This window comes from Ursus arctos, unplaced genomic scaffold (assembly GCF_023065955.2).
Source record: "Ursus arctos isolate Adak ecotype North America unplaced genomic scaffold, UrsArc2.0 scaffold_12, whole genome shotgun sequence".
NCBI lineage: Eukaryota > Metazoa > Chordata > Mammalia > Carnivora > Ursidae > Ursus > Ursus arctos.
The window spans coordinates 42,657,759-42,671,518 of NW_026622786.1; the positions used below are offsets into that span (position 1 = coordinate 42,657,759).

At 34.8% G+C, this 13,760-nt stretch overlaps 1 protein-coding gene and 1 pseudogene across 1 annotated transcript in view; one reads left to right on the plus strand and one right to left on the minus strand.

Moving 5' to 3' along the window:
- PIGK (phosphatidylinositol glycan anchor biosynthesis class K) overlaps positions 1–13,760 on the plus strand; it is a 111,067-nt gene that overhangs the window by 14,855 nt on the left and 82,452 nt on the right. The gene's annotated exons all lie outside the window — the stretch shown is intronic.
- On the minus strand, positions 10,425–10,909 carry LOC113254509 (protein tyrosine phosphatase type IVA 1-like; annotated as a pseudogene).

The following is a 13,760-nucleotide window of genomic DNA, read 5'->3' on the forward strand; positions in this document are numbered from 1 at the left end:
TAACAGTGGCTAAAATAAAAAACAAACAAAAAAACGGGAAATAACAAGTGTTGGCAAGGATGTGGAGAAAAGCTTTGTGCACCATTGGTGGGAATGCAACCTGGTGCAGCCATTGTGGAAAACAGTATGGAGGTTCCTTGAAAAACTAAAAATAGAATTACCATACGATCTAGTGATCCCACTACTGGGTATTTACCCAAAGAAAATGAAAACATTAATTCGAAAAGATATATGCACCCTGAGGTTCATTGTAGCATTATTTACAATAGTCAAGATATAGCAGCAGCCCATGTGTCCATCCATAGATGAATGGATTAAGTATATATCTATATCTATATATCTATCTATATCAGCAATGGAATATTACTCAGCCATCAAAAAGAACGGAATCTTGCTGTTTGCAGGAACATGGAAAGATCTCAAGGATATAATAAGTGAAATGTGTCAGAGAAGGTCAAATGCCATATGATTTCACTCGTGGAATTTAAGAAACAAATGAACGAAAAAAGAGACAACAAAACCACACTCTGATTACCAGAGGGGAGGTGGTGGAGGCAATGGGTAAAATAGGTGAAGGGGATTAAAGAGCACACTTATTGTGATGAGCACTGAGTAATGTATAGAATTGTTGAATCACTATATTGCATAACTAAAACGAATAGAGCACTGTATGTTAATTATACTTGAATAAAAAAGAAGAGAGAAAAAATAAAAATAGTTACTCAGAGTGGTTAAATGACTTGCTTAAGGTCCACTAAAGTTCCCATTATGTAATAGAACCAGAATTTGAATTCACATCTTTCGACTTTATGGCCTGAGCATTTCCATTATATCACAACTATCTCTTCCCTAAGAAATTGCAACAATTAATATTTATGTGACATTTACAATTAGAGAATTCTTTTAATAACATCTGATTTTATTCTTATTCCAGTCCTATAGAGGTTGGTGTTATTATGCACACTGATCACTTAATACCTTATTAATTTTAAAGATGTATATCTACATGTTGAAGGTAGTACTGAGGTGTTATGAAAATACTTAATTTAATAAATATAAGGAATGCCTCTCCTATTTCTTCATTTACTTATTTTTTCCATAGTTTCTACATTGTCTTAGTCTTCATTATTTGATGTGTCACGTACTTTATGCTTCTGCACATCATCCTGCTTTGTAGCTATAATACATGCTTCTGTACTTCAACAGCTTTGTAGCTGTTTATTCCCTGTCTCTAGTAGTCTCTTTCTCCCTCCAACTCATCCTACACACAGCTGTTAGAATTCTTTCTCAGACACTGCTTTCATGTTTTCACTCCCACGATCAAGAAACTGCAGTGACTCTCTGTTGCCTTTCTAAAAAATCCAAAATTTTCATCCAGCCTTCAGTCTTTACTGCTTTGTTAATTCCAATTTACTATGTTCATTTGTAGATTCATTATGGCATCTACTACACAATATTTAGTCACTCTCATTTCTCTCTCTATATATTTATATATATAATTTTTACCATTTATCCTACCTAAAAAACTTTATATCCTCTGTGCCCTCCTTTCCTACTCCTATATCAGTGCATTAAAAAAGAAATTGCAATTAATTTATACAATTTTCTAAATAATTAAATATATATTCAAATTTTTATTATTATTTTTATTTTATGATTTTTGTCTAATTTTTTATGAATGAAAGGACTGGAACTATAGTAAACGTGCTTTGTAAATAATTTGCAATATATTATTGTAGTTATTGTCAAGGTATAATATTAACTCACGCCTTTGATTGTTCTGCTTCTTGTCTCCTGTCACTTCCCAATGCTTTTTCTCATATACTCTGTAAAAACACAAATAATAGTTTGAATATACTTATGTATTCCTAACAGTCTGTCATTTTATCCTCACGTTGGCAGCTGATCTGTCTGCCACTCCACATGATGTTCGTGAAGTGTATAAAATCTTGAATAGGGGAACATTTAGAATAGTTAAGAAGTTTAAATGTGCTTTGAGGAGAATAGTGACAAGGATAAAAGGAACATTTTGGGGGCGCCTGGGTGGCACAACGGTTAAGTGTCTGCCTTCGGCTCAGGGCGTGATCCTGGAGTTATGGGATCGAGCCCCACATCAGGCTCCTCCGCTATGAGCCTGCTTCTTCCTCTCCCACTTCCCCTGCTTGTGTTCCCTCTCTCACTGGCTGTCTCTATCTATCTATAAATAAATAAATAAATAAATAAATAAATAAATAAATAAATAAAATCTTTAAAAAAAAAAAAGAACATTTTGGCCACTGCCACTGTGCTCTTACCTTTAAATAATTAGAAACCATTTGAGAGACTAAGAAGACTGTGAAGGATTTTATGGAGCAAAGGGATAATTTCTTTATTGATTTGTAAATACATGGAAGGTTTTGGGATGTCAAAGAAGCGAGAGATGCTTATTTCTTAATCAATACCACAATGTTTTTATTACTGAAACTAGCTTCTTATCTGGTAACTTGATTTCCTTGACTTTGTTCTTTTTTAAAATCATCTTGGCTATTTTGGGGTCTTGTTTCTTCCATATTAGGTTTAGAATGAGCTTGCCAAATTCTTAAAACTCTGTTGAGATTTTGATTTGCATTGCAGTAAATTTTAGATTAACTTAGAATGGGCTTCTTTATGGAGTTAAATATTTATGTATAAGGTATATCTTCATGTAATTATGTGTTTAACAGCTCTCAACTAAGTTTTATAATTTTTAATTTTTCTCCATAAACATTTTTGGTATAATTTTTAGTTGTCTTATTTTTTTTGTTGTTGATATTGTGAATGTACCATTTAAAAAGTACTTTTCTTCTGTTGCACATACAGTTGGGTTTTGTATATTGTTCTAGCAACCTACTGAACTGTATTAATTTTAATAATTTGACTATAAATTTTCTTTTTTTAGTAGCCATAAAATCTATAAACAATGACTAGTTTCTTTCTTTCAAATCTTTATACCATAAACTTTTTAAAAAAAGATTATTTATTTGAGAGAGAGAGAGAGAGAGAGGACACGAGTGGAGGGGAGGGGCAGAGGAAGAAGGAGAAGCAGACTCCCTCTTTGAAGGGAGCCCGATGTGGGGCTCAGTCCTGGGACCCTGAGATCATGACCTGAGCTGAAGGCAGCCGCTTAACTGACAGAGCCAGCCAGGCGCCCAACCATAAACTTTTAAAAGTCTTTAAAAGCTTTCATATTTGAAAATTTGGGAATAAAAACTATCTTTAAAGACCTCAAAATTAGTAATCCAGAGAAACCCTTATTTTGTCCATGAAAACAAATGTGTTCCTGAGAGGTAACGTGATGTTTAAGGTCAACAACTGTGTGGTGGCAGACATAATGCTAGAATTCTGGTTGTAGTGATTATATTATACTATGTTGTGCAATTTATCAGAATAAATAAGTGAAATATTAAAGAAAAAGGATAAGTGAAACAGTTAATTAAAAATAAAGATAAATGTTGATATGCTTTATGAAACTGATGTTTGCATGATAATATACTTAATTTACTAATGTAAATAATAATCTAATAACCTTACCAAAATTACAATAGCTGATCTTCAGAGTTTTTTCATGTAATAATCTTTCTCTAGCACTGTTTCATCTATTCAGCTTGAAGATAACTCAGAAAGTTATTTTTATTTTCACTTTGGTACCTCCAATAAAGTGAACTATTGGTGTGTTGTATCTAGTATTTATATCAGGATGTGCAGTAACTTGATTTCCTGGATATTTGTCATAACCTTGTTAAATAGTCTTGAGGCACCTGGTGGCTCAGTTGGTTAAGTGTCTGACTTGATTTCGACTGGGATCATGATCTCAGGGTCATGGCATCAAGCCCCATGTCAGTCTCCATGCTCAGTGGGGAGTCTGCTTGAGATTCTTTCCCCCTCCCTCTCCTTCCCTTTCTGATTCTCCCCCTGCTCATGGTCTCGCTCTCTCTCTAAAATAAATAAGTAAATAAAATCTTTTAAAAAGTAGTCTTATTGGATGCTTATTTTAAAGTCAGTTATAAACCAATTTAAAATTCAGGTGCTTCCAAGGATTGTGCAAATGTAAGGAAATCACAGTTTAGATGGGAGGCCATTAGCACAGTATTTAAGAGAATAGACTGTTAGTGAAACACTCTTTCTTTGTAGAAGACATAACATTATATATAGAAAATCCTAAAGACTCCAACAAAACACTGTAGAGCTAATAAACAAATTCAGTAAAGATACAGGATATAAAAGCAGTGTACAAAAATCTATTGTGTTTCTGTACACTCATAACGAACTATCAAAAAGAGAAATTAAGAATCCCATTTATAATTGTATCAAAAAATAATAAAGTACCTAGGAATTAATTTGATCATGGAGGTGAAAGACCTATAGACTAAAAACTAAGGCATTAATGAAAAAAAAACTGAAGAATACAAATAAATGGAAAGATATTCTGTGCTCATGGATTGGAAGAATTAATATTGTTAAAATGACCATACTACCCAAAGCAATCTACAGATTCAGTGCTATCCCTATCAAAATTCCAATGGCATTTTTCACAGATGAAAAACAAGCCTGAAATTTGTATAAAGTCCCCAAATAGACAAAGCAATCTTGAGAAAGAAAAAAAGGGTGGAGTCATCACACTTCCTGAATTGAAACTGTAGTACAAAGCTGTCGTACTCAAAAACACTATGGTATTGACATGAGAATAAACACAGCCCAATGGAACAAAATAGAGAGCCCCTGGAATAAATTTATACATATGTGGTCAGTTAATTTACAACAAAGGATTGAAGAATATAAAATAATGAAAGGATGGTCTTTTTGATACCTGCTATTAGGAACACTGGACAGCCACATGCAAAAGAACAAAACCCGGACCACTAACTTACATTGTACACAATCATCAATTCAAAATGGATTAAAGACTTGAATGTAAGACCTGAAACCATAAAACTTTTAGAAGAAAACATAGGCAGTAAACTCTGACATCAGTCTTTGTGATGATTTTTTAAAATTTGACAACAGAAGCAAAAATCAATAAGTGGTCAACTAAAAAGCTTCTGTCCATCAAAGGAAACCGTCAACAAGATGAAAAGACAGCCTCACAAATGGAAGAAGATATCTGTAAATCATATATCTGATAAGAGGTTAATACCCAAAATATTAAAAGAACCCATATAACTCAATAACAAAAAAAGAAGTAATCCAATCAAAAAATGGGCAGAGGACCTGGATTAGACATTTTCCAAAGAAGACATGCTGATGGCAAATAGGTATATGAAAAGGTTCTTAATATTACTAATCATCAGGGAGATGCAAATCAAAACGACAGTATCACCTCCCACTTGTTAGAATAGCTATTATCGAAAAGACAAGAAATAACAAGTGTTGGTGAGGATGTGGAGAAAGAACTCTCATGCAGTGTTGATAGGAATGTAAATTAGTACAGCCACTATGGAAAGCAATAAGTAGGTTCCTCAAAAAGTTAAAAGTAGAACTAACATGATCCAGCAATTATATTTCCGGGTATTTATCCAAAGGAAATGAAAACACTAACTCAAAAAGATATCTGCACCCTTGTGTTCACTGTATTATTTACAGTAGCTGAGACATAGAAACAACCTAAGTGTCTGCGGATGAGTGGATGGATAAAGAAGATGTGGTATGTATATACAATGGAGTATTATTTAACTATAAAAGAAGGAGATTCTGCTAATTGTGACAATATGGTTGGACCTTTGAAGGCGTTATGCTAAATGAGATAAATCAGAGGAAAACGAATACTGTATGATCTTACTTATGTGTGGAATCTAAAAAAAACTGAACTCATAGATACAAGGAACAGATTGGTGGTTGCCAGAGGCAAGGGGTAGTGGGTGGGCAAAATGCGTAAAAGTGGTCAAAAGGTACAACTTCCAGGGGCACCTAGGTAGCTCAGTTGGTTAAAGTCTGATCTAATTTCAGAAGTGGGCAGGAATGATGACTTATGTTGCTTTTGCTTCTGATTGCTATCAAACTAACAAGCAATGCAAAGTATATATGAGATAAGAATATGAGTAAGCGACTGTAGCTCTCCTCTATTTGTTTGTTACCATGGTGATCCTGAATTTGGTAGTTCATGCAGCTTGCAAAGCATGAGAAACCAGCCAGGTCAGAGTGATCCAAAACAGTCACCAGCAGAAGGGCCATGTTGTCATTCAGAATTTCTGCCTACTATCCCATTAGGCAATTTCTCTCTGTGCCTGACATTTATACTTACATGTTTTATTTCCTACTGTATCATCAGGCCTTCAACAAACCTGGAAAGGACCTGTTAAAGTCCCTGCTGGTTTGTTGATCTTGGACGAACTATTTAATATCTCTCAGTGTTAATGTCCTTGTTTATAAAATGGAGAAAGAAGACCTGCATGGGGTGAATTTTGGTGGTTCATCCATCCGGTTGGGAGTAATTCCCAGCTCCCTTGCATCATTCCACAATTTCATGAATCAGCCTATCCTTTTTTCTGATTATTGCATTGGCTTAACATCAACTGACTTGGTATTAATTTAATGATCCTGAATACTAGGTTTACTGTGACAGTCTTAATTACCATAAGAAAGGTCATAAAAGGGTACAGGTTTGTAAGTTGAGCCATTTTGAGTTATGAGTTGCCTGTACAGACCAGGCAGGAGTAGCATGCCTCTTAGTAAGAAAAGGAGAAAGAAGCAGATGCTTGCAGAAGAGCTGAGTCACATTAGTGTCAAATCACTGGCATCTATAACGTTTCACAGGTTTTTATTGTTGATATCTCAAACTACTTTCTGGTCTCTGTAAGCCTTTATTCTTGAATTTTCATTGAATTATGTGCCATGCTAATAATTCATCTTCCTTCTTTGAACTAGCTTTAGTGATTCCTTACAAATCAGAAAGCCTAACTAGAGTACATATTAGGGTGTGGATAAAGGGTTAACAAAGCCCTTTTCTAATACAGAAGAAATTGACTTTTGTTCACTTTGTGACTCTGTTCTTTTGGATATCTGATAAAGGTAGGCAACATTGCTTTCGGTAAAATTGTTCCTTTACTGATTAGATAATTGTAAGTGGACCAGGATAAATAAGTCATAAGTACATAAGGAGAAGGATATACCTTTGGGCTTTTCTGAGTGGGAGGATTCTTGTAACTGGGTTTGTTCCTTGAGGGACCCTGAAAAGTATGTCTATGAAGTTATTGCATAAGATGTTGACTCTAGTTGGGCATGAGGTTTCTAAGCCAAAGTGGATATTCTGCCCACCCATATAAGTCTCACTACCTCATCCTTGAGTGTCATCTGAAGCACCAAAAAGAATAGCTTGGGAGGATCACATACACATATACACTATGCCATGCTGTTAGCCTCTTAGACTTGAAAGAGAAAGCCCTGGATAGTTATGTATATTGCTATAGATTGTTGTGAGGGTACTCCCATGGAAGAGGAATGTCTAACAGGTTTTATATTTTGCTGCTGTAACAAATAGTCACAAATTTAGTGGCTTAAAATAATGCAGACTAGTTTTGGATATCGGAAGTCCAAAAATGTGTCGTCAGATCTATGTTCTTTCTGAAAGCTCTAGGGGAAAATCTGTTTCCTTATTTTTTCCAGCTTCTAGAGGCTGCCTGCTTTCCTTGGCTCATGGCCCTATTCTCCATTTTGAAAGTCATCAGCATAACATCTTCAGTGGCTCTTCTGTTGTCATATTTCCTTCTTTCTCTTTGTTTCTGCTGTCACATTACCTTCTTTGATTCTGATGCTCTTGCCTCTCTCTTTTAAGGACCCTGGTGATTACAGTGGGTTTACCCAGGTAATTTAGGATAACCTCCCCATCTCAAGATCCCTAACTTAATCACATCTGTAAAGTCCCTTTTATCTTTAAAGGTAATGTATTCATAGCTTTCTAGGACTTAGGCATCTTTTGTGGCCGTCTTTTTTTTTTTTTTAAGCTTTTATTTATTAATTTGACGTAGAGAGACAGCCAGCGAGAGAGGGAACACAAGCAGGGGGAGTGGGAGAGGAAGATACAGGTTAAGGGAAGATGCCAAAAGAAGGGAAACATAAAAACTGGAAGAGAGGGAATAAAATTAATTTGGGGGTTTTTAGGTATCTGCATTGACTCTTCTATTTATTACACTGATTCTTTCTAAAGTAAAATTAGGGGAAACCGATAAAATGCCTGATGCATTTGAGGTCATATGACTGAGAGTGGGTGCTAGGTTGGTCTGAGAAATAAGGAGGAAGGCAACTGATAAGGGATGGTGTGGAATGTTTACTTCTTTTCTCCTTCTTCCCTCTTCCCCTTTTCCAACCGGTAAATATATGTTGAGAGCCTATAGCATTTGGAATACACTTGACAATTTGTGTAATTTAAACTAAAGTGGGGATATAGGGAAGAGAAAAGGGCAGGAGAGTAAATTGTAGCCTCCAAGAAAAAACGTAAAAGTGTTTGGGTGGTGACAGTGGGAGTGACCACAAACTAAGTCAGACTCAACTTGACATTTCACCATGGAAAGTGGTGGTAATAATAAGTATTTCTAAAGAGTTCTGAGGATTCTAATGGAGAATTGATTAAAAAAAATGTGATTCTCTGTCACATTATATCCGACTCTTTCTGAGGTGTTGAAAGGGTAAGTGAAATTAACATTTATGGACATAATTTGATTTCTTTGGAGAAAAGATATCTCACAGAGTTTTGTGTTAATGGTTTCCAAGAATTTGACCTGAGCATAATAAGCAGGAGGTTACTCAGGTCAGTAAAAAGTATCCTGACATTAAATCCTTAATGCCCAGCCATTAACTTTAATTTAACATTATATCCATGCCCAAGGCTTCCAATCTTGAAATTCAGATATGTTATTTTAGAAATTAAAACCCTTATTAATCAGAACATAATTTACCTAAAATGTCAGTTTTTCTCCACTGTATTAGAAGCACAGGACAATCAAATAAGACCTTCATAGGGAGTTTGTTCTAACAAACATATTTTAGGTTTTATCCTGGGCAAATAAAATCTAACTTAATTTCCTGCATTTCATCGAATTCTGTTTATATTTTTATATTTAATAAAATAGATATTCAAATGTTAGCTTTCATATACTAATAAAGATTTTTGTTTAGTAGATTGTTCTTATTTAGGAAAGCAGTTTAGATACTGACTTTTTTTTTTTTCATTTCACTATTTATTTAGATGTTTAGCTCTCACACTAGGTTTTTACAGGCTGGTGAACCCCGACAAATTATTTCTCCCATGGAACTGTAACTACACATTACAAGATAGCGTAAATACATGGTTGAATTAACATTAATACACATTGCTGTTTGATCAATTATATAATAAGTTATCAAATATCTAAATACTGAGTTACACAGCTCAAAAGCATATAAAAATTAAATGTCTGCTCAGTTCCACCAGCAGAAATCCACTTCTTTTTTTACAGGTGAGGTTGGGAAGAGAAGGAAAAAAGGCATGCTTCAACAAAAATCCTGGTAAACAGCTTCCAGTAGATATGGAAAAATAATACAAATTTTATGATTAAGAATTGTTGTAGCTACAATAATAAAGCATTTCTACCTTTAAAAAATGTTTACTAAATTAAAGAACATATTCTACATATTCTGCCATAAGGCAAAGATAGTATCATACTAGAAATACTGAGTAACCTTCTCTCATTCCTTTTTAGGTTTTCTCTGTTAAGTTGCACCCAAAAGTGCAACCATTAAATTAACTGTAAGGCTTTTTGCCTGGAGACATTAACGGTGTGCTTCTGTGCAATGTAGATTTTCAAGATAGAGGTTTTCCATAACAGCACAAAAAGAGATCTATAAAAAGACATTAAATAATCACTGTACAACTTGATAAAAAAAGTCTAACAAAAATCATTGGTTACATAAATCTGATATATACTAGTATGAAGGTGGGCAATTTAAACATAAAGTGAGCAAACAAATAACCATATAGTCTTTGATTCCAATGTTTGAAATGACTGAAGGAATGAACCACATAAGAACTGGCATGTTCATAGTTCCTAGGTTTTAGTTCTGTATGATAGTAAAAATATACAAGTATTATATTGGATATTTTGGTACCTAATCTGTCTATATTTCTTATGTATTGATAAGATTCTGGCATAGATTTAAAGACTTAAGACTCAGTACTGCATGATTTCAGGAAGGGTTGGCTGGTACAAATGATAAGCAAATTTTAACTGCTGAACTTCTAAGTGTCCGGAAAGGTTGGCCGTAACCCAAACATAGAGGTTCTGTGAAGCATGTAACCTGGTAAAACTGCTTTTCAGTATTCCTATAAAAGTTTCATTAGACTTATTCACCCAGCCAACTTCTTGGGTAGTATGCACAGCAGATTAGGTCCTGTCTGAAGTTCCACTTCCAAGACAGTAGCGTCAGGCACCCCAGTTTTATTGGCCATTGATGTCTTTGAAGTACAGACACATTCTATAGTGATACTTCTCTAAATACAAAAGTCGCTTAATGTTAAAGCTCAATGGCTGCTTTTGTCTTACGATTTCTACTGCATCTTTATATTTCATTCCTAAGCATACAAGCATTGGAGCTCTTCCGTGGCCTGCAAAACAGTGAACAGAAGCACAACAACCAGGTTCTTCACAAAAGTTGAGTTTTTCAAGACTTAACCAGTTATCAGTAATCTGGTTGGATGGTGGTACAGCTTCATCAAAAAGCCACTCTAGAACATGGATACTTTCCTTTTCCATAAGAGCAGTGTCATACATAGCTTCCTATACTCTTACTATTGTGGTAATGCCATGCTTCTTAAGTTTCTCAGTAACTTTGTTTAAAGTCTTACTGGTTGGATCATGGATAATAAGAAATATATTCTTGTATGGTTGACCTCCATGGGAGTTGAGCAGTTTATTCAAGCCATGTTCATTTAGTTTAAAATATTCATTAGTTAATGAACTAATTTTAAAAATTGAATATAGAAATGATTAAAGAAACTTCAATATCCTCCACTTGTAATTCTCAGTGTTGTGAGTATAAAGTTGGGAGTAATGGGAAATGAAATGAACCTCCTAACAAGAAGCAGGAAATCTTCAATCCACTAATATTGAGCAATGGAAAGGAAGTGCGCTGAGGCTTACCCCATTTAGATCAGAACTGGAAAATGCTTTGCAGATTTCAATTCAACACTTCTGTGGTCAGGCTAAGTGCTCTTCTGTGGCTTCTTAGAGTGCTAATGAATTTCTACAGTTCTCTTGCCCTCATAAAAGTCATGCTGTGCTTGGCAGTAATCTTTCCTGTCCTTTAGAAACTTCATAAATGTGTGATGATAGAAAAGAATATACTTATTCATTGAAGACTGCAGCTTAATCCTACAGTGGGTACTGAGGTGGCAGCGACACAGGTAGCAGTGGCTACAGCCATAGGACAGGGCGTCCGTGGTGGCCAGTTGCAGAGTGGAAGCCGTGCAAGTGCTGCTAGGGGCACTGGGCCGGTTTTGGGTTTTGAAAAAGAGTTGAAATTAGAACATTCCAGTCCCTGGCATTTTTAGTCAGATTTTATTGTAACTTAAAAAAAGATTTGGGGAAGATTTTTTCCAGTTTTTTTTTTTTTAAAGGTGAAAACAGACTTAAAATCTATAGCTCTGTAATTATATGATTTATTTAAAATTTTAAAAATGTTTGTAATGAAGTTTAAAGCATTAATTTCATTGAGCCATGGAAAATAGAAATACTAAGATGTGGTTCTTATGAGGAAAAGTGATGTCCCTTTAATATTTGTTGATGTGAGTATGAAATTACTAAAGGTTTATTGTTATTGTTTTTGTTGTTTGGCTCTGCTCATTACTTGGGAGTGGAGTAAAAGCCAGGGTATTCCAATGTGCCAAAGAATGCAGTAATGGATGGAAAGTGTGTGGGCTTGGAAATAAAATCTCAACTCCTCAGCTTACCAGCCTTGTAACTTGGGGCAAGTGGTTTGACCTCACTGAATTTCCTTATCTTTAGAATGAAGACAATAGTAATCTTCAGGGTTGTTGTGATTTAGTGGGAATGAAGTATCTGATAGGACTGTAGCACAATGGCTGTCACACAGTCAGCTTGGCAAATATTTGTTTCCACCATCTTGTCCCTACCCCATTACCTCTAGCATATTGTGGCTACATTCTAAATACTAGTAATCATCACTTCTGTGTTAGAACTGGAAGAAATTTTAAAAGTTCCTTACTCAGAATTCTACCTTCCCCTTTTATTTTTAATTTGCTTGTCTACTAAAATTCTGTGTTCAAATTTGTTTTTGAAAGTTCTACCATATTGCTTGACATATCTCTTCTGAATTTAAATCCATTTTCTCTTTTACTCTCAAGTGGTGCACTCTGTAATCTTACCTTGTTTCCATTTTTCTATAACTTCTACTCTTATTTTTTGATAATCTTACTGAAATATGAGTCTATATTTGATAATTTGGATAAAATACTGTAGTAAGTGCTTGTACAATTTAATATGGAATGGTTAAATCAAATTCATGTCAATGAACACCATTTTATTGCTTTAAAAAAACAAATTGTTGAATTACATTTGATTAAGATTTATCATTATCTTCCAGTTAATTACTCTTTTTATATGGGATAGTTTCCATTTTATATTTTTCTTCTATAATTTTTGTCCTAGTTGATTCTTATGATCAAATTGAAGAGCAAAGTGTGGTGGCAAAATACTCTTCACCAATGTTTGGTCTCTATATCTTATCCTTTGGCAAATAGATTTTTTTAAAAAAATGATAAAACTGATACCTCAAAAGAAGCGTAGCCATCAGGTCCTCTTGATGAAAAAAATATCTAAACTCTTTTGCTTAATGCCCCCAGAAAGTTAAGAGGACTTTTTGATTTTCTTGTTATTTGAGAATGGAAGTGTACCAGAGAAGACTTATTGTGGATATTTGCAAGTATTTTTCAGTCAAAATATGCAACTCAGGCGTTGTGGTTGAGTACTAGGCGAGTGCTTATAGCATTCCAAAAATTTTACATATAGACTAATAAAATCTACTGGTGCTAAACAAGACTCCAAGATACTTGATATAAAGTGTTTGAATTGGGGGAAACCTGACTAAATCAGTACAGATCATTACTAGAAAAATAACAAAGGTAAAATTTCTGTTAAACATGAGAATATGTGAAAGATTCCACATATTGTGGAATTTAAGATTTTAAAAAAATTTAAAATTTTATCCTTTCTATTTTGACAAATAATGCAACATTCTTTATTTGACTATTGACTGTTTCTGTGAGCCATCCATAATGGTCGAGAAATATAGTAACTTATAATTTTGGGTAATATAATGCACAGATTTGAATTCCAAGCCTTGAGGCTGGTGTGCTTGAGTCAGTCAGTAAACTAGTCAGTGGGAAATTGAACAATGGAAAGTGGGGAAGAAATAAACAAACAAACAAACAAAAAACTTGCCTATTGGAAAGGGGAAGGGCATGGGTGAGGCATCTCTGCTGCTTGCCCCTCCCCCATTATTGGAAGAGGGATTAAGATTGGGGAGTGTTTGGAAGCAGAGATGAAGCAGTGAAGACTTGGTATAGGCTACAGGTGCAGGTGCAGATGGTTGAGAGTGAAAATGTCAGGCTTGGTGGCTGAAAAGATCTGGTGAGGGAAGGCCCTGCAGCAGGATGTAATCCCATTGCCTTTCTGTAGAAAAGTCAGGGGCTCCCAGGAATTGATTGGAGACTGTGTAGAACATTAATCTCTGTACCTCTTTGAAGTTCTGTTCTC